At 43.3% G+C, this 25,706-nt stretch overlaps 1 long non-coding RNA gene across 2 annotated transcripts in view; it reads left to right on the forward strand.

The window, feature by feature from the left end:
• LOC106602118 (receptor-type tyrosine-protein phosphatase H) overlaps positions 1–25,175 on the forward strand; it is a 94,382-nt gene extending 69,207 nt beyond the window's left edge. The window contains exons 1-9 of one of the 2 annotated variants that reach the window (XR_014392084.1): positions 16,052–16,800; positions 17,358–17,627; positions 20,148–20,417; positions 20,867–21,136; positions 22,984–23,067; positions 23,149–23,274; positions 23,363–23,505; positions 24,338–24,432; positions 24,622–25,175. This is a non-coding gene — a long non-coding RNA (receptor-type tyrosine-protein phosphatase H). Of the gene's footprint in view, positions 1–16,051; positions 16,801–17,357; positions 17,628–20,147; positions 20,418–20,866; positions 21,137–22,983; positions 23,068–23,148; positions 23,275–23,362; positions 23,506–24,337; positions 24,433–24,621 lie in introns of those variants that run through there. The other variant, XR_014392083.1, reaches the window with a different exon arrangement.
• Positions 25,176–25,706: the final 531 nt, after the last annotated feature.

Consider the following 25,706-nt stretch of genomic DNA (forward strand, 5'->3'; position numbering starts at 1 on the left):
CACGCCATGCGCCATGCGCACGACCGTTATTTACCATTCGCATAGTGTCTAGAACGCACGAACAAAACAGAGGATATTTGGATATAACGATGGATTATTTGGGACCAAACCTACATTTGTTATTGAAGTAGAAGTCCTGGGAGTGCATTCTGACGAAGAACAGGAAAGGTAAGAACATTTTTCTTATAGGAAATATGATTTTGGTGAAGGCTAATCTTGCCGGGTGTCTAAATAGCTAGCCGTGATGGCTGGGCTATGTACTTAGAATATTGCAAAATGTGCTTCATCCGAAAAGCTATTTTAAAATCGGACATATCGAGTGCATAGAGGAGTAATGTATCTATAATTCTTAAAATAATTGTTATGCTTTTTGTGAACGTTTATCGTGAGTAATTTAGCAAACTGTTAGTAAATTCCCCGGAAGTTTGCGGGGGGTATGCTTTTTCTGAACGTCACATGCTAATGTAAAAAGCTGTTTTTTGATATAAATATGAACTTGATTGAACAGACATGTATGTATTGTATAACATAATGTCCTAGGTGTGTCATCTGATGAAGATCATAAAAGGTTAGTGCTGCATTTAGCTGTGGTTTGGGTTTTTGTGACATTATATGCTAGCTTGAAAATGGGTGTCTGATTATTTCTGGCTGGGCACTCTCCTGACATAATCTAATGTTTTGTTTTCGTTGTAAAGCCTTTTTGAAATCGGACAGTGTGGTTAGATTAAGGAGAGTCTTGTCTTTAAATAGCTGTAAAATAGTCATATGTTTGAGAAATTGAAGTAATAGTATTTCAAACGATTCAAAAATCGCGCCACTGAATTCAGGTGGCTGTTACGTAGGTGGGACGAATTCGTCCCACCTGCGCCAGAGAGGTTAAGAAAGGCATTGATGTTTATGGTTGGAGCAACGTGTACCTAAGCGATTATATGCAACACAGGACAGGCTAGATAAACTAGTAATATCATCAATCATGTGTAGTTAACTAGTGATTATGATTGATTGTTTTTTATAAGATAAGTTTAAGGCTAGCTAGCAATTTACCTTGGCTTCTTACTGCATTCACGTAACAGTCAGGCTCCTCGTGGAGTGCAATGTAAAGCAGGTGGTTAGAGCATTGGACTAGTTAACCATAAGATTGCAAGATTGAATCCCCGAGCTGACAAGGTAAAAATCTGTCGTTCTGCCCCTGAACAAGGCAGTTAACGCACCGTTCCTAGGCCATCATTGAAAATAAGAATGTGTCCTTAACTATCTTGCCTAGTTAAATAAAGGTAAAAAAAAATTAAAAAATAAAAAAAACATTCGGCCAAATCGGCGTAAAAAAATACCGATTTCCGATTGTTATGAAAACTTGAAATCAGCCCTAATTAATCGGCCATTCTGATTAATCGGTCGACCTCTAGATGCGACACCTTTCTTCCATGAGAAATTCCATCATTTGGTGTTTTGTTGATTGTGGTGGAAAACTCTGCCTCAGGCGTGGCTCCAGTCTCCTATAAGTGTTTCATTGGTTTGAGACCTGGCGACAGACATATACCCTTTAAAGCCTTCCAGAGAGACATAAGAGACTGTAACGTTCTTTGTTTCACGGAAACATGGCTCACTCGAGACACGCTATCGGAGTCGGTTCAGCCACCTGGTTTCTTCACACATCACGCTGACAGAAACAAGCATCTCTCTGGTAAGAAGAAGGGCGGGGGTGTATACCTTATGATTAACGAGACGTGGTGTGATAACAACATACAGGAACTCAAGTCCTTTTGTTCACCTGACTTAGAATTCCTCACAATCAAATGCCGACCGCATTATCTACCAAGAGAATTCTCTTCAATCATAATCACAGTCGTGTATATTCCCCCCCAAGCAGACACATCGACGGCCCTGAAAGAACTTAATTCGACTTTATGTTAACTGGAAACCAAATAACCTGAGGCTACATTTATTGTAGCTGGGGATTTTAACAAGGCTAATCTGAAAACAAGGCTACCTAAATTCTATCAGCATATCGATTGCGCGACCCCGGGCTGGCAAAACCTTAGATCATTGTTATTCTAACTTCCGTGATGCATATATGGCCCTCCCCCGCCCTCCTTTCGGAAAAGCTGACCACGACTCCATTTTGTTGCACCTTTGTCTCTATACTGATGCTTAGCTTGTTTGATTGCCTTGCGGAGGGAATAGCTACACTATTTGTATTCGGTCTTGTTTCCGGTCACCTTGCCATGATTAAAAGCAGTGGTTCGCGCTTTAGAATCAGCGTATACATCTATGTTGTTATCCGACGCTATGCGGAACATATCCCAGTCCACATGATCGACGCAATCTTGAAGCGTGGAATCCGATTGGTCAGACCAGCGTTGAACAGACCTGAACGTGGGTGCTTCCTGTTTTAGTTTCTGTCTATAGGCTGGGAGCAACAATTCAACGGCTCAGACATGAGAGGTATGCGGCAGAGTCTACAGTCAATCACGGACTTCAAACGAAAAACCAGCCCCATCGCGGACCACGATGTCTGCTCCCAGACAGACTGAACAAGTTCTTTGCTCGCTTTGAGGACAATACAGGCCACTGACATGGCCCGCTACCAAAACCTGCGGGCTCTCCTTCACTGCAGCCAACGTGAGTAAAACATTTAAACGTGTTAACCCTCGCAAGGCTGCAGGCCCAGATGGCATCCCCAGCCGCGTCCTCAGAGCAGGCGCAGACCAGCTGGCTGGTGTGTTTATGGACATATTCAATCAATCCTTATCCCAGTCTGCTGTTCCCACATGCTTCAAGAGGGCCACCATTGTTCCTGTTCTCAAGAAAGCAAAGGTAACTGAGCTAAATGACTACCGCCCCGTAGCACTCACTTCCATCATCATGAAGTGCTTTGAGAGACTAGTCAAGGACCATATCACCTCCACCCTACCTGACACCCTAGACCCACTCCAATAGGTCCACAGACGACGCAATCGCAATCACACTGCCCTAACCCATCTGGACAAGAGGAATACCTATGTAAGAATGCTGTTCATCGACTACAGCTCAGCATTTAACACCATAGTACCCTCCAAACTCGTCATAAAGCTCGAGACCCTGGGTCTCGATCCCACCCTGTGCAACTGGGTCCTGGACTTCCTGACGGGCCGCCCCCAGGTGGTGAGTGTAGGTAACAACATCTCCACCCCGCTGATCCTCAACACTGGGGCCCCACAAGGGTGCGTTCTCAGCCCTATCCTGTACTCCCTGTTCACCTACGACTGCGTGGCCATGCACGCCTCCAACTCAATCATCAAGTTTGCAGACGACACTACAGTGGTAGGCTTGATTACCAACAACGACGAGACGGCCTACAGGGAGGAGGTGAGGGCCCTCGGAGTGTGGTGTCAGGAAAATAACCTCACACTCAATGTCAACAAAACAAAGGAGATGATTGTGGACTTCAGGAAACAGCAGAGGGAGCAGCCCCCTATCCACATCGACGGGACAGTAGTGGAGAGGGTGGAAAGTTTTAAGTTCCTCGGTGTACACATCACAGACAAACTGAAATGGTCCACCCACACAGACAGCGTGGTGAAGAAGGTGCAGCAGCGCCTCTTCAACCTCAGGAGGCTGAAGAAATTCAGCTTTTGTCACCAAAAACCCTCACAAACGTTTACAGATGCACAATCGAGAGCATCCTGTCGGGCTGTATCACCGCCTGGTATGGCAACTGCTCTGCCCATAACCGTAAGGCTCTCCAGAGGGTAGTGAGGTCTGCACAACGCATCACCCGGGGAAAACTACCTGCCCTCCAGGTAAGGATTCCACGACACGGTTAGCCTTTACGGCTGGGACTGCAAGTTTGTTTTCCATTTTTTGTGTGGAAGTTGGTGGCCAGCAGAGATAGATGGGATGAGCTGAGGGAAGCTGAGGGTTGGTATGTAGAATTGGAGACAAGTGGGAGTGGAGTTGCTGTGTGAGAGAGAGAATGATGGTCAGAAGATAAAGGAAAAAGAAAAGTCAAAATAAAACATAATAAAAGTACATTTGAATGACACTAAGTGGCAGTGTTTTTACAACTAATGCCAGTTTGCCTGAGGCTGATGCCGTTCAGGTGTTTGTACACATGCATATACACACACTCTCATTCAAATAAACACATACAAGAACACATACATACATGTAACAGTTGGCATTGCTGTTATGATTTCAGTTGTCCTTGATGTCCTTTGTTTTAAATGTATTACTTTGTTATATTTTTTAGCATTGTTTGCTGTTTTCTTCAGTTTTTTCCTTTTTTCTCTTTAGTTCATTCTCTTGGTTGTTGGCGCGTTCTTGGGGGTGGGGAATGGAATTAATTGTATTTTTAATTTTTTCTTCCGGGAGGGATCTTGGAGGGTTCAGGTTTCACAAGATTGTGATCATGAAAAAGGAAACTATGAGATATATTTTATATCACTATCATGCACACACACCCTCACACATAAGGATGGCTCTGTTGTGGAAAGACTGATATATGTCTGATAGTGTCTTGATGCTGTATTGTTTGTCCTTCATGTTCTAATACTTTAATGTTACCCCTTCCTTGTGTTTTTTGTAATAAATATTTTTTTAAATAAACAAAATTTAAAAACTACATTGAAAGATGTATTAATGTACACTGCTCAAAAATATAAAGGGAACACTTAAACAACACATCCTAGATCTGAATGAAAGAAATAATCTTATTAAATACTTTTTTCTTTACATAGTTGAATGTGCTGACAACAAAATCACACAAAAATAATCAATGGAAATCCAATTTATCAACCCATGGAGGTCTGGATTTGGAGTCACACTCAAAATTAAAGTGGAAAACCACACTACAGGCTGATCCAACTTTGATGTAATGTCCTAAAAAAGAAATGTCACCCTTCACCATGACTGACCCACCGCCAAACCGGACATGCTGGAGGATGTTGCAGGCAGCAGAACGTTCTCCACGGCGTCTCCAGACTCTGTCACGTCTGTCACGTGCTCAGTGTGAACCTGCTTTCATCTGTGAAGAGCACAGGGCGCCAGTGGCGAATTTGCCAATCTTGGTGTTCTCTGGCAAATGCCAAACGTCCTGCATGGTGTTGGGCTGTTTCTGACCATTTGAGCAGACACATGCACATTTGTGGCCTGCTGGAGGTCATTTTGCAGGGCTCTGGCAGTGCTCCTCCTGCTCCTCCTTGCACAAAGGCGGAGGTAGCGGTCCTGCTGCTGGGTTGTTGCCCTCCTACGGCCTCCTCCACGTCTCCTGATGTACTGGCCTGTCTCCTGGTAGCGCCTCCATGCTCTGGACACTACGCTGACAGACACAGCAAACCTTCTTGCCACAGCTCGCATTGATGTGACATCCTGGATGAGCTGCACTACCTGAGCCACTTGTGTGGGTTGTAGACTCCGTCTCATGCTACCACTAGAGTGAAAGCACCGCCAGCATTCAAAAGTGACCAAAACATCAGCCAGGAAGCATAAGAACTGAGAAGTGGTCTGTGGTCACCACCTGCTGAACCACTCCTTTATTGGGGGTGTCTTGCTTATTGCCTATAATTGCCACCTGTTGTCTATTCCATTTGCACAACAGCATGTGAAATGTATTGTCAATCAGTGTTGCTTCCTAAGTGGACAGTTTGATTTCACAGAAGTGTGATTGACTTGGAGTTACATTGTGTTGTTTAAGTGTTCCCTTTATTTTTTTGAGCAGTATATTTAAAGACACCAGAGCTATGTGGAGTGTGTTCACCATTCATCACGCCCAGGGGAGAGGAACTGTGGTCTAGTAGGCTAGGGTTGAAATATCAATATATTAAAGACAACAGAGCTATGTGTAGTGTGTCCACCATTCATCAGGCCCAGGGGAGAGGAACTGTGGTCTAGTAGGCTTTAAACTGTGGTTTATATATTTTTTTCTTTACCATATTAACAATTTTTACAATTCAAGTTTTTACAGCTATCAATACATTTGAAATGCAGCTATGTTCTATGTTTGCTTACATTCTGTTCCATATGTATCATGTGTTCATTCTACTGATTAAATACATGTATATACTGTGATCCAGGTATGTAATTTACTTGTCAGGTATACTGTATTACTAAGTGTTGTAATGTACTAATAGTAACTCCAGTGTTGTCCTTCTAAATGGTGTCAGTTAATAGTTGTCATAGCACAGTAAAAACACTTTACTGATAAGGACTATTTTCTGTCTATTAACTAAAGTTAAATCAGTACCAGAATTGACCACTAAATGGGTTGTGCCATCCATGGACGTGACCAGAGCCTGTATTCACAAAGCATCCCAGAGTAAGAGTGCTGATCTAGGATCAGTTTGGTCTTTGACCTGTCTCTGGTAATGCTCATATTTTTTCTTTACTTAGCTTACCCAGTACAAAGGAACCAATGGGATAGTCCCAAAAGTGCAAACTCTGCCCAACCAGCAACACAATACTCATGTTGGATAAACTATTCACATTTAAAAATCTGTGCAGTATTCTGGAACATGAACTTTCAGTTGACTGAACTTTAGTTCCTCATACTGCCTGTTTCCAACCACCCACACGTTTTCTGGATAAACCTAAATTAACCACATGTTACCTTGTATCTGAACCTTTCGTCCAGTGGTATATTAGTTATTATTAGTTCATAATTGTTTGTCCAAATAAGGTAATGGCTATCCTGATGTTGACAGAATGTGGGCTTGTTTGGTCTTTAATAACACATGAGGAAACAACTCCAGTCTTACATTTCGTGATCACTCAGTACATTGTGTTACCCTCGTCTTATTTACAAACCAATATATCATATTTGTATTCATCCAATTTACACCCTCAAAGACTATAAAATGTAAAATGTATTTTCTCAATTTCACCAGATATGATCATTTTATGCATTATCTGATTATTTTGGAATGTGTTCGTGGTTCTGGGGGACTGAGCAGGTGGAACCAAAACTGGGTCAAAGTACATAGCTATGTCAAATAATGAGTATGATTGATTGGGCAGACAGAATACAGGACAGGACAGGACAATGGGTTTTAGAGATAAAAAATGCTTTACTCCAATATTACACCCAGTGTAGGCTACTGGCCCACAAGGACACTTTACTCCAATATTACACCCAGTGTAGGCTACTGACCCAGAAGGACAATTTACTCCAATATTACACCCAGTGTAAGCTACTGGCCCACAAGTACACTTTACTCCAATATTACACCCAGTGTAGACTACGGGCCCACAAGGACACTTTACTCCAATATTACTGTCACGTCCTGACCATAGTAAGATGTTATTTTCTATGGTAGAGTAGGTCAGGGTGTGACAGGGGGTGTTTTGTGTTTTTCTATGTTTTGTATATCTATGTTTAGGATCTAGTTTTCTATTTCTATGTTGTTTTTTTGGGATGATCTCCAATTAGAGGCAGCTGGTCCTCGTTATCTCTAATTGGAGATCATACATAACCTGTTAGGGCTAGGGGGCAGTATTGACACGGCCGGATAAAAAAACGTACCCGATTTAATCTGGTTACTACTCCTGCCCAGTAACTAGAATATGAATATAATTGGCTTTGGATAGAAAACACCCTAAACTTTCTAAAACTGTTTGAATGGTGTCTGTGAGTATAACAGAACTCATATGTCAGGCCAAAACCTGAGAAGATTCCATGCAGGAAGTGGCCTGTCTGACAAGTTGTGTTTCATCTTGGCTCTTTTTATTGAAGACTGAGGATTTTTGCTCTAACGTGACACTTCCTACGGCTCCCATAGGCTCTCAGAGCCCGGGAAAAGCTGAACGATATCGAGGCAGCCTCTGGCTGAAACACATTATCGCTTTTGGCAAGTGGCCGATCAGAGTACTATGGGCTTAGGCGCGTGCCCGAGTCGACCCCATGCTTTATTTTCTTTCGTCTGTTAACCTAAACGCAGATTCCTGGTCGGAATATTATCGCTTTTTTATGAGAAAAATTGCATAAAAATTGATTTTAAACAGCGGTTGACATGCTTCGAAGTACGGTAATGGAATATTTAGAATTTTTTTGTCACGAATTGCGCCATGCTCGTCACCCTTATTTACCCTTTCGGATAGTGTCTTGAACGCACGAACAAAACGCCGCTATTTGGATATAACAATGGATTATTTTGAACCAAACCAACATTTGTTATTGAAGTAGAAGTCCTGGGAGTGCATTCTGACAAAGACAGCAAAGGTAATAACATTTTTCTTATCGTAAATCTGACTTTGGTGAGTGCTAAACTTGCTGGGTGTCTAAATAGCTAGCCCTGTGATGCCGGGCTATCTACTGAGAATATTGCAAAATGTGCTTTCACCGAAAAGCTATTTTAAAATCGGACATATCGAGTGCATAGAGGAGTTCTGTATCTATAATTCTTAAAATAATTGTTATGCTTTTTGTGAACGTTTATCGTGAGTAATTTAGTACATTCACCGGCAGTGTTCGGTGGGAATGCTAGTCACATGCTAGTCACATGCTAATGTAAAAAGCTGGTTTTTGATATAAATATGAACTTGATTGAACAAAACATGCATGTATTGTATAACATAATGTCCTAGGGTTGTCATCTGATGAAGATCATCAAAGGTTAGTGCTACATTTAGCTGTGGTTTGGGTTTATGTGACATTATATGCTAGCTTGAAAAATGGGTGTCTGATTATTTCTGGCTGGGTAGTCTGCTGACATAATCTAATGTTTTGCTTTCGTTGTAAAGTCTTTTTGAAATCGGACAGTGTGGTTAGATTAACGAGAGTCTGGTCTTTAAAATGGTGTAAAATAGTCATATGTTTGAAAAATTGAAGTTTTTGCATTTTTGAGGAATTTGAATAACGCGCCACGGGATTACACTGGCTGTTGAGTAGGTGGGACGCAAGCGTCCCACCTAGCCCATAGAGGTTAAGTAGGGTTTTTTTCCACCTGTGTTTGTGGGTAGTTGTCTTCTGTTTAGTTTATGTACCTGACAGAACTGTGCACTTTAGTTTTGTTATTTTTTCTTTAGTGTTCTGAGTAATAAAAAAGAAAATCATCATGAGCACTCGACACGCTGCACCTTGGTCTACTTTCTACGACAGCCGTTACAGAACTACCCACCACCAAAGGACCAAGCAGCGTGATCAGGAATGGACCTGGGAAGAAATTCTGGACGGCAAGGGATCCTGGACGTGGGAGGAGATCCAAGCTGGATGGGATCGCCTTCCATGGGAACAGGTGGAGGCAAGCACAAGGGGCAGCCCCAAAATGTTTTTTGGGGGGGCACACGGGGATATTGGCAGAGTCAGGGTGGAGACCTGAGCCAACTCCCCATGCTTACCGTGGGGGGCGAGTGATCGAGCAAGCACGGTGTTGTGCGGGGATGCGCACTGTATTGCCATTGCGCAGCTACAGCCCGGTGCGCTCGGTGCAAGCTCCCCACAGTTGCCGTGCTAGAGTTGGCATTCATCTAGGAAGTATTGTGCCTGCTCAGCGTTCCTGGTCTCCGGTACGTCTCTTCGGCCCAGGTTATCCTGCGCCAGCTCTACGCACGGTACCCCCAGTTCGCCAGCACAAACCTGTGCGACCTGTTACAACGCCCCGCGCTTGCCGGGCTACGGGGCTTATCCAGCCAGGACGGGTTGTGCCAGCAATAAGCTCCAGACCTCCAGTGCGCCTCCATGGCCCAGTATACCCTGTGCCTGCTCTGCGCACCTGGCCTCCAGCAACGTTCCCTAGTCCAGAACTCTCAGCGACGTTTCCCAGTCCGGAGCCTCCAGCGATGTTCCCTAGTCCGGTGAGACCTATTCCAGCTCCACGAAAGAAGCCTCCAGTGATGATCTATGGTGCGAAGCCTGTAGTGATGATCCATGACACAAAGCCTCCAGTGATGATCCATGGCCCGGAGCCTTTAGGGATAATCCATGGCCCAGAGCCTGTAGGAATAATCCATGGCCCGGAGCCTGTAGAGATTATCCATGGCACGAAGCCTCCAGTGATAATCCATGGCGCAGAGCCTGTAGTGATGATCCGTGGCGCGGAGCCTGTTGTGATGATCCATGGCGCGCAGCCTGTTGTGATGATCCATGGCGCGGAGCCTGTAGTGATGATCCATGGCGCGGAGCATGTAGTGATGATCCATGGCGCGGAGCCTGTAGTGATGATCCATGGCACGGAGCCTCCAGCGACGCTCCCCAGTCCGGAGCCTCCAGCGACGGCCTGCAGCCCGGAGCTTCCTGAGACAGCCCAGAGTCTTCAGCGACGGCCTGCAGCCCAGAACCTCCAGCCATGATCTACAGTCCGGTTCCTTTGACGACGATCCACGGTCCGGTGGTACTAAAGCAGAGGGTGGAGCGGGGGTTACGCACCGGAGCCGCTTCCTCTGCTGGAGGATAAGGTTATGTGGACTGCACTAGAGCCGCCATAGACAGGAGTTACCTACCCTACCCTCTGTTTTAGTTTTTTAGTGGCATTCGGAGTCTGCACCTTTGGGGAGGGGGGGGTTACTGTCACGTCCTGACCATAGTAAGATGTTATTTTCTATGGTAGAGTAGGTCAGACGTGACAGGGCGTGTTTTGTGTTTTTCTATGTTTTGTTTATCTATGTTTAGGATCTAGATTTCTTTTTTGGGGGGGGGGATGATCCCCAATTAGAGGCAGCAGGTCCTCGTTGTCTCTAATTGGAGATCATACTTAAGTAGGGTTTTTTTCCACCTGTGTTTGTGGGTAGTTGTCTTCTGTTTAGTTTATGTACCTGACAGAACTGTGCACTTTCGTTTTCTCTTTGTTATTTTTTCTTTATTGTTCTGAGTTAAAATAAATATTCATCATGAGCAATCAACACGCTGCGCTTTGGTCCCCTCTCTACGTTACAATTACACCCAGTGTAGGCTACTGGCCCACAAGGACACTTTACCCCAATATTACACCCAGTGCAGTCTACTGACACACACAACGACATTTTACTCCAATATTACACCCAGTGTAGGCTACTGACACACAACGACAATTTACTCCAATATTACACCCAGTGTAGGCTACCTGGACTCTAATGGTCGACTATCCAGAGCGTGTACCGGGAAAGGTCTAACCACAGGAACAATGGGGATCCCTAAACTAAGGGCGAACGATCTGTCGATTAAAATTCCCAGCCGCACCTGTATCGACGAGCGCCTTATGCTGGGATTGTGGGAAAACAAACAGGTGGACAACAAAGGATTCTGGATAAGAGTGGTGCAGACTCACCAGGGGTGACGCATCCCACTGGGACTGGATTCAGGAGGGACGGATAGAGGTAACCCCGGTTGCACTGGTCGAGGCGCTGGAGAGACTTCCTGTCTCTCCCAGCGGTCCATGGTCTGGACAACGCGATCCATCGTGGCACGGAGATGTTGCAGCATAGCCGAGTGTTCTCGGACGCACTCCTCGACTCCTCTGACCGGGGTATCTACTCCTGCTGACTCCATAGCGAGTGTGGAATTCTGTCACGGGCGTGCGTACTGGTGGCGAAGTCAGGTGCAGAGAGTTGTGAACAAGCGCACACTTTATTTAGGCAGGAGCAAACAAAACAGACGGACGCAACTGCGTCAAAACCTCCAGCCAAATGGCAATAAGTGCAAAGTGCGAAAACAGTACCAAAAGCAATGGTTCACCATATAAACATACGTCGTGAATTAAAGACGGAACTGGGAAATCAGCCTGGCGCGTCAGACAAACACGTAACACAATACAATTCCACACAAAGACACGGGGGGAACAAAGGAATATATATATGCAGTGTGATTGGGGAATATAAACCAGGTGTGCGGGGAACAAGACAAAACAAATAGAACAATGAAACATGGAGCGGCGATGGCTAGAAAGCCGGTGACGTCGACCGCCGAACGCCGACCGAACAAGGACGGGAGCCGACTTCGGTGGAAGTCGTGACAATATCCCTAATTCTGAACCTGTTGTGCTTTATTCTCAAGAGACCTGGAGTTGTATTTTCAACATCATAATGTACTAAATATGTTAACCTGTGAATTCTACTTTTTATAGAACTGTGAAGAGGAAAAGCCACTGAAACAAGTCAGAGATGAGTCGAAACCAGAGGAGGGATTCTCAGGAAGAAACAGGGAAACATCCCAAGGTATTGTCTCCTGTTAAAGTTCTTCATACCAGCTCCATTCATTGGCCTTACACCTCATGTCTGCTAAATGACTAAAATGTAAATATTTACCACGACATACTCCACTTTCAATAACATATGACTTGGTAACACTGTCATAAATGTTTTATTAATAAGCATTTCTAAACTATTTAAAGGTTATAAGTATAGGCTGGTTTACAGTTGGTCTATCGACATGTCTGGAGCCAGTTTTCACAGTGACATAATGAACATTATATTGTCATATGACATTAAACTTGTCCTTGCCGTTATGAAAAAATATAAAACACAAAAACTGCTGTATTTTAAAAATGAATTTAGACTGAACAAAAATATAAAAGCAAAATGTAGTGTGCGGGGGACAATAAAAGGCCACTCAAATGTACAGTTGTGTCAAACAACATAATCCCACAGATGTCTCAAGTTTTGAAGATGCGTACAATTGGCACACTGACTGCAGCAATGTCCACCAGAACTGTTGCCAGAGAATTTTATGTTCATTCCTCTACCATAAGACACCTCCGACGTTGTTTCAGAGAATTTGGCAGTCCATCCAACCGGCCTCACAACCACAGACCACGTGTGGGTTTGCACAACTAAATAATTTCTCTCATCTCAGGGAAGCTCATCCACGTGCGCATCGTCCTCACCAGGGTCTTGACCTGTCTACAGTTCGCCGTCGTAATAGACTTCAGTGGGCAAATGCTCACCTTCAATGGCCACAGGCATGCTGGAGAAGTGTGCTCTTCACGGATGAATCCCGGTTTCAACTGTGCCGGGCAGATGGCAGACAGTGTGTAGGTTTTGTGTGCGAGAACGGCTTGCTGATGTAAAAGTCGTGAACAAAATCTGCATGGTGGCAGTGGGGTTATGGTATGGGCAGGCATTAGCTATGGACAACGATCACCACTGCATTTTATCAATGGCATTTTGAATGCACAGAGATACACTGACGAGATTCTGAGGCCCATTCTCGTGCCATTCATCCGCCACTATCACCTCATGTTTCATCATGATAATGCACAGCCCCATGTCACAAGGATCTGAACACAATTCCTGGAAGCTGAAAATGTCCCAGTTGTTCCATGGCCTGCATACTCACCAGACATGTCACCCAGTGAGCAGTTTGGGATGGTCTAGATCGATATGAACGACAGCGTGTTCTAGTTCCCACCAGAAAATAGCTTAGGCTTGGGTTGTGTGACAAAATAAAAGCAGGGCATTCCACAGGAGAAATGTATTTTGCACTGTCTATTTGCTGTAGCAGTTGGGTAACCATGACAACATACATTGCAACAGGGTCAAAGTCTAACATTTGTTATTACTCCATGACAAGGAAAACGACCGTCGCCTCACCTGTGTGTGACGTGAAGGAGGACAGTATGCTTATTAGCCTTTACACGTAAAATATACTTTTATGAATGTATCAATAGGATATAAGGAGAAAAAACAAGGACAATAATGGTCTGGGATAAGAAATGTTTTTCCATCATATCATAGGTCTATGCTTTAAACAAAGCTGGTGTTGTTGCCTACTTTTTATATTTGGCTAAAATAACTTTTTAGCTCTCGCAAGTAGACTAAGAATTTAAATGCAGCATTACATACATCAGTAAACTTCACTTTGAACATGAATTCTGAATGATCAGGTTCTCTTTTGCATTCATCATTAACTTAAACAAATGTATGTATTATATACACTACATGACCAAAAGTATGTGGACACCTGCTCATCGAACATTTCATTCCAAAATCATTGGCATTAATATGGAGTTGGTCCCCATTTTGCTGCTATAAGAGCCTCCACTCTTCTAGGAAGGCTTTCCACTAGATGTTGGAACATTGCTGCGGGGACCTGCTGTCACGTCCTGACCAGCAGAGGGAGGTATGGTATCAGTTTTGGGTCAGGATGTGGCAGGTTTTTTGTATGTTAAGGGGTTTGTGTTGGTGATTAGACTCCCATTTGAACGCAGGTGTGTTGAGTTGCCTTTGATTGGGAGTTCTATATAGTGGTGTGTGTTTTTCTTTGGGGTTGTGGGTAGTTGTTCTTGCACTGCGTTTTTGTATGCCTGTAAGACTGTTCCTGTCGTGTGTATTGTTTTTCCAGTGGATGCTTTACTCCTTTTTTGAATTAAAACATGAGCATCCATATTCCCGCTGCAGTTTGGTCTATTCAACACGGCACCTTTTGTGACACCTGCTTCCATTCAGCCACAAGAGAATTTGTGAGGTCGTGTCCTGATGTTGGGCGATTAGGCCTGGCTCCCGGTTCGCTTTCCAATTCATCCCAAAGGTGTTCAATGGGGTTGAGGTCATGGCTTTGTGCAGGCCAGTCAAGTTCTTCCACAAGATCTCGACAAACCATTTCTTTATGGACCTCACTTTGGCACGGAGACATTGTCATCCTGAAGCAGGAAAGGGGCCTTCCCCAAACTGTTGCCACAAAGTTGGAAGCACAGAATCGTCTAGAACGTCATTGTATGCTCTAGCGTTAAGATTTCCCACTACTGTAACTAAGGGGCCTGGCCTGAACCATGAAAACAGCCCCAGACCATTATTCCTCCTCCACCAAACTGTACAGTTGGCATGATGCATTGGGGCAGACAGCGTTCTCCTCGCATCTGCTAAACCCAGATTCGTCCGTCGGACTGCCAGATGGTGAACGTGTTTCCACTCTTCCAGAGTCCAATGGCGGCGAGCTTTACACCACTCCAGCCGATGCTTGGCATTGCGCATGGTGATCTTAGGCTTGTGTGCGGCTGTTCGGCTATGGAAACCCATTTCATGAAGCTCCCGATGAACTGTTTTTGTGCGGACGTTGCTACCAGAGGCAGTTTGGAACTCAGTAGTGAGTGGCCTACCACTTCGTGGCTGAGCTGTTGTTGCTCATAGAATTTTCCACTTCACAATAGCAGCACTTACAGTTGACCGGGGCAGCTCTAGCTGGGCAGAAATGTGACGAACTGGCTTGTTGGAAAGGTGGCATCCTATGACAATGCCACATTGAAAGTCACTGAGCTCTCCGGTAAGGCCATTCTACTGCCAATTTTTGTCTATGGAGATTGCATGGCTTTGTGCTTGATTTTATACATCTGTCAGCAACGGGTGTGGCTGAAATAGCCAAATCCACTAATTTGAAGGGGTGTCTACATACTTTTGTATATCTAGTGTATTTGTGAAGTAGGTATTAACTGATATAAATCATGATCCATTTTTAATCCATAATTGTGTGTGTGTGTGTAATATTATGTTAACTGATATAATCCATTAGTTAAACGTTAACTGCAGTTCAGTAAAACATTAACTACAGTGCAATAGTGCAACTTAATGTTAAGTGTTATCCACCCAGCTTTATATCCTATTATATCCTATTCTGTTGCTGACAGTAGCATGAAACCATGAAAACAATACCTTGCTTTTCTTCTGGCTAGTCTTTCCTTCCTAGCAACTGGATCTGCGTTAATCTTTAGTCTGTGCCGTGCAGCCCTCTCCTTATTAGACAACGGCATCTACAGTATAAATATAACGTGCCTTGAAATATCTTAAAATGCCATGAAATTGTTTAAAATTATAATATTATTGTGCAGAGGATTTATCACAGCATTATTTTAATTGATATAAAGTTGCTGCCAAATATATTGGCATCTTTGCACTTTTCTTAAATAATTCCCTATTTCTTCTGAAATCAGTTGAAAACAACTTTTGGTATCCACTCCTTGTTTTTGGATTTTAAACATTGCTTTTTGTTGTTGTGTGACTTCTATTTTTTTTAGCTTGTTTCTTCCCATATCAAAAGAAATTGCAAGCCTGCCTTTTCAACCTCCTGTAATATATTTCTAGAGTTAAACTATAGCCCTGTGTAAGGCTTGAGCGTTGTGGGAGAGGAATCAGACGCAGGAAGCAGCGATATAGGGTAATGGCTTTTAATGAGCCCAACGGCGAAAACACAAGCCACCCCAAATAGCAATATGAGCGCACACAAAACAAAGTGACCCAAACACAGGGGACAAACACAGTCGGCGCAAAAACATGCAAGAGCGCAAAACACCAACAGCGTGTACACAAGCAATACAATAACAATCACGCACAAAGAGCAGGTGGGCCTACTGGCTAATAGTGTTGTCGAACTGCTTTGCTTTATCTTGGCCAGGTCGCAATTGTAAATGAGAACTTGTTCTCAAATTGCCTACCAGGTTAAATAAAGGTGAAATAAATAAATAAAAAAATATAGCCCCGCTAATCAACCCAACACAGAACAGGTGCAAACAATAACGGAAAGGGGGAAAACAAAAGGGAATCAGTGGCAGCTAGTAGGCCGGTGACGACGATTGCCGAGCGCCACCCGAGCAGGAGGGGGAGCCACCTTCGGTGGGAGTCGTGACACCCTGACAATAATGTATTTTCCCTTAGTACTTCCTGTTACAGACCAGCTGAATGTTGACTCAGTGGACACCACATCAGCTGCTGTTAGCTGGAGCCAGCCACCAGGATTGGACCAAACCCAACATCATTACCAGATCTCCTACCACTGTCCAGGGACAAAACCTCACATCACTACCACATCTTCACACAGCATCACTCTCTCTGACCTGCAATGTGGTACTCAGTACTCTGTCACTGTCTGCACTGTGCTGAAGAATGGAAAGAAAAGTAAACTGGTGTCAACAACCCTCACCACAGGTAAGTACCCTGCTTTAATCATTATAATAACTAGACAACATACTTATTTAATTTAACTAATCATAATGTATGTATCAGCATGGGATGTAAAGGTACAGTATCTTCCCTGGTGTTAAATATATGATGGTGAATTCCCCAGATCTCATCATGCAGTTTGATGCTTAAATCATTAAACCTTTTTCATAATATTTGAATTACTGCTTGCTCCCAATTCCTGTGAGTCATTATGTCAAGCTGTTGATCTGCCTCTGCTTGCTTTAACTTTATCAGTAGTGCAGTGTTAAATAGTTGTTATTGTGGAGAGGATATATAATCACAACATTCTTTTCATTTATATTTTTTAAAAAAATTGGTGTGGCGGCAACAATCTGGCGGCGGTGCAGCACCATACAGCAGAAACCCCTAAACTTCTGTTGTGACTCCTGTTTTTATTTCCTCCCATATCTAAAGGAATTGCAAGCAGCCTTTTCTAATTTTCGACTACTATTCTACTTATCTTCCGGTTGTTTATTTCTGGAGTTAAACTGTAGCCCTGACAATAATGTATTTTCCCTTAGTACTTCCTGCTCCAGACCAGCTGACTGTTGACTCAGTGGACACCACATCAGCTGCTGTCAGCTGGAGCCAGCCACCAGGATTGGACCAAACCCAACATCATTACCAGATCTCCTACCACTGTCCAGGGACAGAACCACACATCACTACCACATCTTCACACAGCATCACTCTCTCTGACCTGCAATGTGGTACTCAGTACTCTGTCTCTGTCTGCACTGTGCTGAAAAATGGAAAGAAAAGTCAACTGGTGTCAACAACCCTCACCACAAGTAAGGAAGTACCCTACTTAATTATTATGTCTGGTGCAAAACTTTGACTAGTTATCAAAATGACTAATGCAAATTAACAAATCATAATGGATGTGTCAGTTTTACGTTCCCAAAAGACAAACACAATGTCATTGCTCCCAGAAAAGGGAACTAACAAAGATAATCACTTCAACAACCAAATACAGAAAGGGTTTCAAAAAGGGTTCTGAAAGACACCATGGGGGTTCCCACTGAAAGATGGCAAAGCCACTAGTAAGGGGTTCTGAAAGACACCATGGGGGTTCCCACTGAAAGATGGCAAAGCCACTAGTAAGGGGTTCTGAAAGACACCATGGGGGTTCCCACTGAAAGATGGCAAAGCCACTAGTAAGGGGTTCTAAAGACACCATGGGGGTTTCCACTGAAAGATGGCAAAGCCACTAGTAAGGGGTTCTAAAGACACCATGGGGGTTTCCACTGAAAGATGGCAAAGCCACTAGTAAGGGGCTCTAAAGACACCATGGGGGTTCCCACTGAAAGATGGCAAAGCCACTAGTAAGGGGTTCTAAAGACACCATGGGGGTTCCCACTGAAAGATGGCAAAGCCACTAGTAAGGGGTTCTAAAGACACCATGGGGGTTCCCACTGAAAGATGGCAAAGCCACTAGTAAGGGGTTCTGAAAGACACCATGGGGGTTCCCACTGAAAGATGGCAAAGCCACTAGTAAGGGGTTCTAAAGACACCATGGGGGTTCCCACTGAAAGATGGCAAAGCCACTAGTAAGGAGTTCTGAAAGACACCATGGGGGGTTCCCACTGAAAGATGGCAAAGCCACTAGTAAGGGGTTCTAAAGACACCATGGGGGTTTCCACTGAAAGATTGCAAAGCCACTAGTAAGGGGTTCTAAAGACAGCATGGGGGTTCCCACTGAAAGATGGCAAAGCCACTAGTAAGAGGTTCTAAAGACACCATGGGGGTTCCCAATGAAAGATGGCAAAGCCACTAGTAAGGGGTTCTGAAAGACAGCATGGGGGTTCCCACTGAAAGATGGCAAAGCCACTAGTAAGGGGTTCTGAAAGACAGCATGGGGGTTCCCACTGAAAGATGGCAAAGCCACTAGTAAGGGGTTCTAAAGACACCATGGGGGTTCCCACTGAAAGATGGCAAAGCCACTAGTAAGGGGTTCTAAAAGACACAATGGGGGTTCCCACTGAAATATGGCAAAGCCACTAGTAAGGGGTTCTAAAAGGCACAATGGGGGTTCCCACTGAAAGATGGCAAAGCCACTAGTAAGGGGTTCTAAAGACACCCACCATGGATGCCCACTAAGGTTTACCTCTGAAAAGACAAACTAAAAGAAAAACCCACATCAACTTAGGATCTGGAGTAAAAAGGAAATGGAGCTAAATAAACAGGAGTTTCTGTCTAAAACCCGTGTCCACCCTAACATGAGGTGTAGGTCTCCCAACATCCCTCCATCTGATGCACTGGACCAGCAGCTCTTAAATACCAGCAGTACCAGCAGCTCTTAAATACCAGCAGGACCAGCGGCTCTTAAATACCAGCTGGGCCAGCGGCTCTTAAATACCAGCAGCTGGGCCAGCGGCTCTTAAATACCAGCAGCTGGGCCAGCGGCTCTTAAATACCAGCAGCTGGGCCAGCGGCTCTTAAATACCAGCAGCTGGGCCAGCGGCTCTTAAATACCAGCAGCTGGGCCAGCGGCTCTTAAATACCAGCAGCTGGGCCAGCGGCTCTTAAATACCATCAGGGCCAGCGGCTCTTAAATACCATCAGGGCCAGCGGCTCTTAAATACCAGCAGCTGGGCCAGCGGCTCTTAAATACCATCAGGGCCAGCGGCTCTTAAATACCATCAGGGCCAGCGGCTCTTAAATACCAGCTGGGCCAGCGGCTCTTAAATACCAGCTGGGCCAGCGGCTCTTAAATACCAGCTGGGCCAGCGGCTCTTAAATACCATCATGGCCAGCGGCTCTTAAATACCAGCTGGGCCAGCGGCTCTTAAATACCAGCTGGGCCAGCGGCTTTTAAACACCAGAAGGGTCAGCACAGTTGTAACACATACTGAATAACGAGGTGACTCCAATCAGAGCGCCCAACCTAGTAAACCTCGAAATGGATAGATAAACCCAAGGCTTTCTTCCATTCCTGTGAGTCATTATGTCAAGGAGTTGATCTGCCTCTGCTTGCTTTAACTTTATCAGTAGTACAGTATAAACACTTTGCTATTGTGTAGAGGATTTATAATTACAACATTCTTTTCATTTATACATTTATTTTTGGTGTGGCGGCAACAATCGTGCAGCGGGACAGCACCGTTACTAAATGAATATAGCAGAAACCCTTCATTTTTGTTACTTTTCCAATCCAACTTCTGTTGTGACGTCTGTTTTTAGCTTGTTTCTTCCCATATCTCAAGGAATTACAAGCAGCCTTTTCTACTTTGTCTACTATTCTACTTTTCTTCCTGTAGTATATTTCTGGAGTTAAACTGTAACACTAACAATAATGTATTTTCCCTTAGTACTTCCTGCTCCAGACCAGCTGACTGTTGACTCAGTGGACACCACATCAGCTGCTGTTAGCTGGAGCCAGCCACCAGGATTGGACCAAACCCAACATCATTACCAGATCTCCTACCGCTGTCCAGGGACAGAACCACACATCATTACCACATCTTCACACAGCATCACTCTCTCTGACCTGCAATGTGGTACTCAGTACTCTGTCACTGTCTGTACTGTGCTGGAAAATGGAAAGCAAAGTCAACTGGTGTCAACAACCCTCACCACAAGTAATGAAGTACCCAGCTTAATTATTATGTCTAGTGTCAAAGTTGATTAAACTTGAACTAGTTATTGAAATAACTATGAACTAATCATAATGGATGTTTCAGTATGGGATGTTAAGGTACAGTCTCTGCTTGCTTTAACTTTATCAGTAGTACAGTGTTTAACACGTTTTATTGAGGAGAGGATTTATAATCAAATCATTGTTTTTATTTTATATTTAAAAAATTGGTGTTTCATCAAAATTTAGCAGCGGAGCAGCAACGTTGCTAAATGAATACAGAAACTCCAAATTTGTGTTACTTTTACAAATCCTACTTCTGTTGTGTGACTTATATATTTTTTTAGCTTATTTCTTTCCATATCAAAAGGAAGCTGGCCTTTTCTACTTTTCCTCCTGTAATATATTTCTGGAGTTAAACTGTAACCCTGACAATAATGTATTTTCCCTTAGTACTTCCTGCTCTATACCAGCTGACTGTTGACTCAGTGGACACCACATCAGCTGCTGTCAGCTGGAGCCAGCCACCAGGATTGGACCAAACCCAACATCATTACCAGATCTCCTACCACTGTCCAGGGACAGAACCACACATCACTACCACATCTTCACACAGCATCACTCTCTCTGACCTGCAATGTGGTACTCAGTACTCTGTCACTGTCTGCACTGTGCTGGAAAATGGAAAGAAAAGTCAACTGGTGTCAACAACCCTCACCACAAGTAAGGAAGTACCCTACTAAAGTATTGTTTGGTGTCAAAGTATATTACATTTTAACTAGTTATCAAATGACTGAAGTAATCATAATGGATGTGTCAGCATGGGATGTAAAGGTACATTATCTTTGACTACTATTCTACTTTTCCTCCTGTTAAAGAGGAAAGAAATCCTCATAATTTGATGATTTTCAATTTGAGCGTAATTATTTCTAAATAGTCTAAACTTTCTCACTCTGAACTTCTAACTCCAGTGGGATGGGTGTGACTTCTTGACAATGATCACAATGGCTCCAACATACAGCGCCCCTGGAGCAATTAGGATGAAGTGCCTTGTTCAAGGGCACAACAGATTTTTCACCTTGTCCACTCCGGTATTCAAACCTGCAACCTTTCGGTTACTGGCCCAACACTGTAACCTCGAGGCTGCCTGCCTCTACCTTACCCCTACCTACAGTACCCTCTGTTAATATTGAGGCTACCTGCCTCTACCTTACCCCTACCTACAGTACCCTCTGTTAATATTGAGACTACCTGCCTCTACCTTACCCCTACCTACAGTACCCTCTGTTAATATTGAGACTACCTGTTGTTACCTTACCCCTACCTACAGTACCCTCTGTTAATATTGAGACTACCTGCCTCTACCTTACCTCTACCTACAGTACCCTCTGTTAATATTGAGACTACCTGTTGTTACCTTACCCCTACCTACAGTACCCTCTGTTAATATTGAGGCTACCTGCCTCTACCTTACCCCTACCTACAGTACCCTCTGTTATTATTGAGACTACCTGTTGTTACCTTACCCCTACCTACAGTACCCTCTGTTAATATTGAGGCTACCTGTTGTTACCTTACCCCTACCTACAGTACCCTCTGTTAATATTGAGACTACCTGCCTCTACCTTACCCCTACCTACAGTACCCTCTGTTAATATTGAGACTACCTGCTGTTACCTTACCCCTACCTACAGTACCCTCTGTTAATATTGAGACTACCTGCCTCTACCTTACCTCTACCTACAGTACCCTCTGTTAATATTGAGACTACCTGTTGTTACCTTACCCCTACCTACAGTACCCTCTGTTAATATTGAGGCTACCTGCCTCTACCTTACCCCTACCTACAGTACCCTCTGTTAATATTGAGACTACCTGCCTCTACCTTACCCCTACCTACAGTACCCTCTGTTAATATTGAGACTACCTGTTGTTACCTTACCCCTACCTACAGTACCCTCTGTTAATATTGAGACTACCTGCCTCTACCTTACCCCTACCTACAGTACTCTCTGTTAATATTGAGGCTACCTGCCTCTACCTTACCCCTACCTACAGTACCCTCTGTTAATATTGAGACTACCTGTTGTTACCTTACCACTACCTACAGTGCCCTCTGTTAATATTGAGACTACCTGTTGTTACCTTACCCCTACCTACAGTACCCTCTGTTAATATTGAGACTACCTGTTGTTACCTTACCCCTACCTACAGTACCCTCTGTTAATATTGAGACTACCTGTTGTTATCTTACCCCTACCTACAGTACCCTCTGTTAATATTGAGACTACCTGTTGTTACCTTACCCCTACCTACAGTACCCTCTTAATATTGAGGAAACTCAAATTAACTTTGAGCGCCTTAATTTACATTTTTACATTGCAAACAGTAACAATAATTTTTTTATGCCATGAAAGGTAGAGGATCTGGCCAAATTGGTTCTGGAATCCATCAGTCCAAAACAGAGGTGCTGTTCCTGTTTCTGCAGGATCCAGCTCAAATAAAACACTGATACAGTAAAACACATTAACACATTACCAATTGTCTTATTTTAATAACTTCTGATTCAGTACATTTTCAGTGGTGGAAGAGACCCTCCAGAGTTGCTGCAGTGTGTGTTCTACTGGCTGTCATCATAGGCCTGTGGGATTCCTGTAAGTGAAAAAATGTATTAAAAATAATTGTAGTCAATGTTTTGACTGTTACACAATTTGATTGACTTTTCCCTTTTACAGATGCAGAAAGAGACCAGCTACAGACCAGTTACAACACCCTGACTGAAGAGAGAGACCAGCTACAGAATAGTCTAAATACCAGGACCACTGAGAGAGACCAGTTACAGACCAGGCTTTGGTTCTATGGTGAGTGCAGTCTTTAATTTTCTTATTTTAGAAGTATAATTTTAATTCATACTTTTAAATGCCTGCTGCTCTGTTGTGTTTATCTCAGAGAAACCCTGTCTGGATGGATGGTGGAAGTTTGGCACCAGCTGTTACTTTGTCTCCTCCACGATGGACACAGGTGGGGGAGGTCAGAAGGCATGCAGAGCAATGGGTGCAGATGATGTTATTATAAACAGCAGAGAAGAACAGGTAATAGATAATACATTAGTAATACTATAATACTACTTTTCATTATTATTATGATTATTCTCTACTTCTCTGACTAGTATTCAACATGTGTAACCGATTGTATCACCAATGTTCATGTCACTGTCAATTTATAAAATATACTTCCTGTCAGCAAAGCAAGTGTGCTTGAGATATCTCTAATTATACTACAGTGAAGTAGCTGAGGCTGAAACTTGATCTAATAGTCTCACTTTGAAATTCAACCTAATCTGGATGAAAGTCTAGTTTTGACGCATTCATTCTGTGTGGTTACAGTGTTATATCTGTGTGGTTACAGGGTTAATTCTGTGTGGTTACAGGGTTAATTCTGTGTGGTTACAGGGTTCATTCTGTGTGGTAACAGGGTTGAAACAGAAACAACTCAAATGGTTCGGGGTTAGGGCTATGGGCTGTTTCCGTCAAGTACTCTCCCAGCTTGCTAGATCATTGTGAACTGCCATGGTGCAGTCGTCAGAGCAGAGTGCTTGGTCTGTGTGGTCTGAGCACGCTTCTGGGCATCATGAGTTTGCACCAGTGCTCGGCAAAATAAAAATAAAAAACATTGTGAGCGCCGAGGAAGGAATAAAGGGAAGTACTTAGGACCTTTTCAAACATCCTAAATCCCCTTGTATTTCTAGTTACCAGGCTGAGTACATTATACTACTACTACTACTACTACTACTACTACTACTACTACTATTAGACTACTTCTACTACTATACTACCTCTACTATTATTTATAACATGTAAAAGTGTTTCTCTGCTGTGGAGATTAAATGATGGCCATTGTTTTTCTTCTAAAATTCTATTATAGATATTTATCCATGGATTTAAGAAGAATGTCTGGATTGGTACATATAAAAAAGACGGAATCTGGGAGTGGATTGGCATAACACTATTTAAACCTACGTGAGTGAACAGGTTCTGGAGGATTTTTTTTTCTGTTGTAATAAATGACTTTTTACAGTCTGATAATCTCGTCCTCAGCCAGCTCTCTCTCTCCCTCTGTCGAATGGTAACAACTGAGCCTGGGGACTAGGTTAATATTCTCTGTTGTATTGGATGATTTTCAACTCTGATTCTCTGTGTTGTTTATAGCTATTGGATGGAAGGGGAACCAAATAACATGCATGACGAGTGTGTTGAGATCTCACAGACGGCATCAGACCCATTGAAGAGTTGGAAGTTTGCACCATGTGCTATTCCAAAATACTGGGTGTGTGAAAAACCGTTCACCCCGTAGTCTAATTATAATAGCTAAATGTAATTCCCTATCTTATAGAGTTGAACTGGTTTTCCCTGTGTTAGGCTGAACCTGTTTTTGTTTCTATTTGTAACTACATTGAAAGACGTATTTGATGTCTTTAAAGAGACCATGTCTATGTGGAGTTTGTCCACCATTCATCAGGCCCTGGGGAGTGGAACTGTGGTCTAGTTGGCTCTAACTCTGGTTAATAAAAAAATGTCTTTACCATATTTACAATTTTTACCATTATGGTGTGCACATAACAATTTAACAAGATACTGTTTTCATTGAAGTTTTTACAGCTATCAATACATTTCAAATGCAGCCGTGTTCTATGTTTGCTTCCATTCTGTTCCATATGTACCATGTGTTCATTCTACTGATTAAATACATCTATATACTGTGATCCAGGTATCTAATTTACTTGTCTGGTATACTGTATTACTAAGTGTTGTAACGTACTAATAGTAACTCCAGTGTGTTTCTTCTAAATGGTGTCAGTTATTAGTTGACATAGCACAGTAAAAACATTTTAGTTAATAGATAGAAAATATTCCTTATCAGTAAAGTTACAGCAGTACCATAATTGACCACTAGATGTGTTGTGTCATGCATGGACATGTGACCAGAGCATGTATTCACAAAGCGTCCCAGAGTAATAAGAATGCTGATCTAGGATCAGTTTGGTCTTTGACCTCTCTGGTAATGTTAGCATATATTTTTCACTTAGCTTACCCAGTACAAAGGAACCAATGGGATAGTCCCAAAAGTGCAAACTGCCCAACCAGCAACACAATACTCCTGTTGGATAACATATTCACATTTAAAAATCTGCAATATTCTGTAACATGAACTTTCAGTTGACTGAACTTTAGTTCCTCATACTTCCTGATTCCAACCACCCACACGTTTTCTGGAGAAGCCCAAATTAACCACA

The sequence above is a fragment of the Salmo salar genome, chromosome 04, assembly GCF_965601325.2.
Source record: "Salmo salar chromosome 04, fSalSal1, whole genome shotgun sequence".
Lineage (NCBI taxonomy): Eukaryota > Metazoa > Chordata > Actinopteri > Salmoniformes > Salmonidae > Salmo > Salmo salar.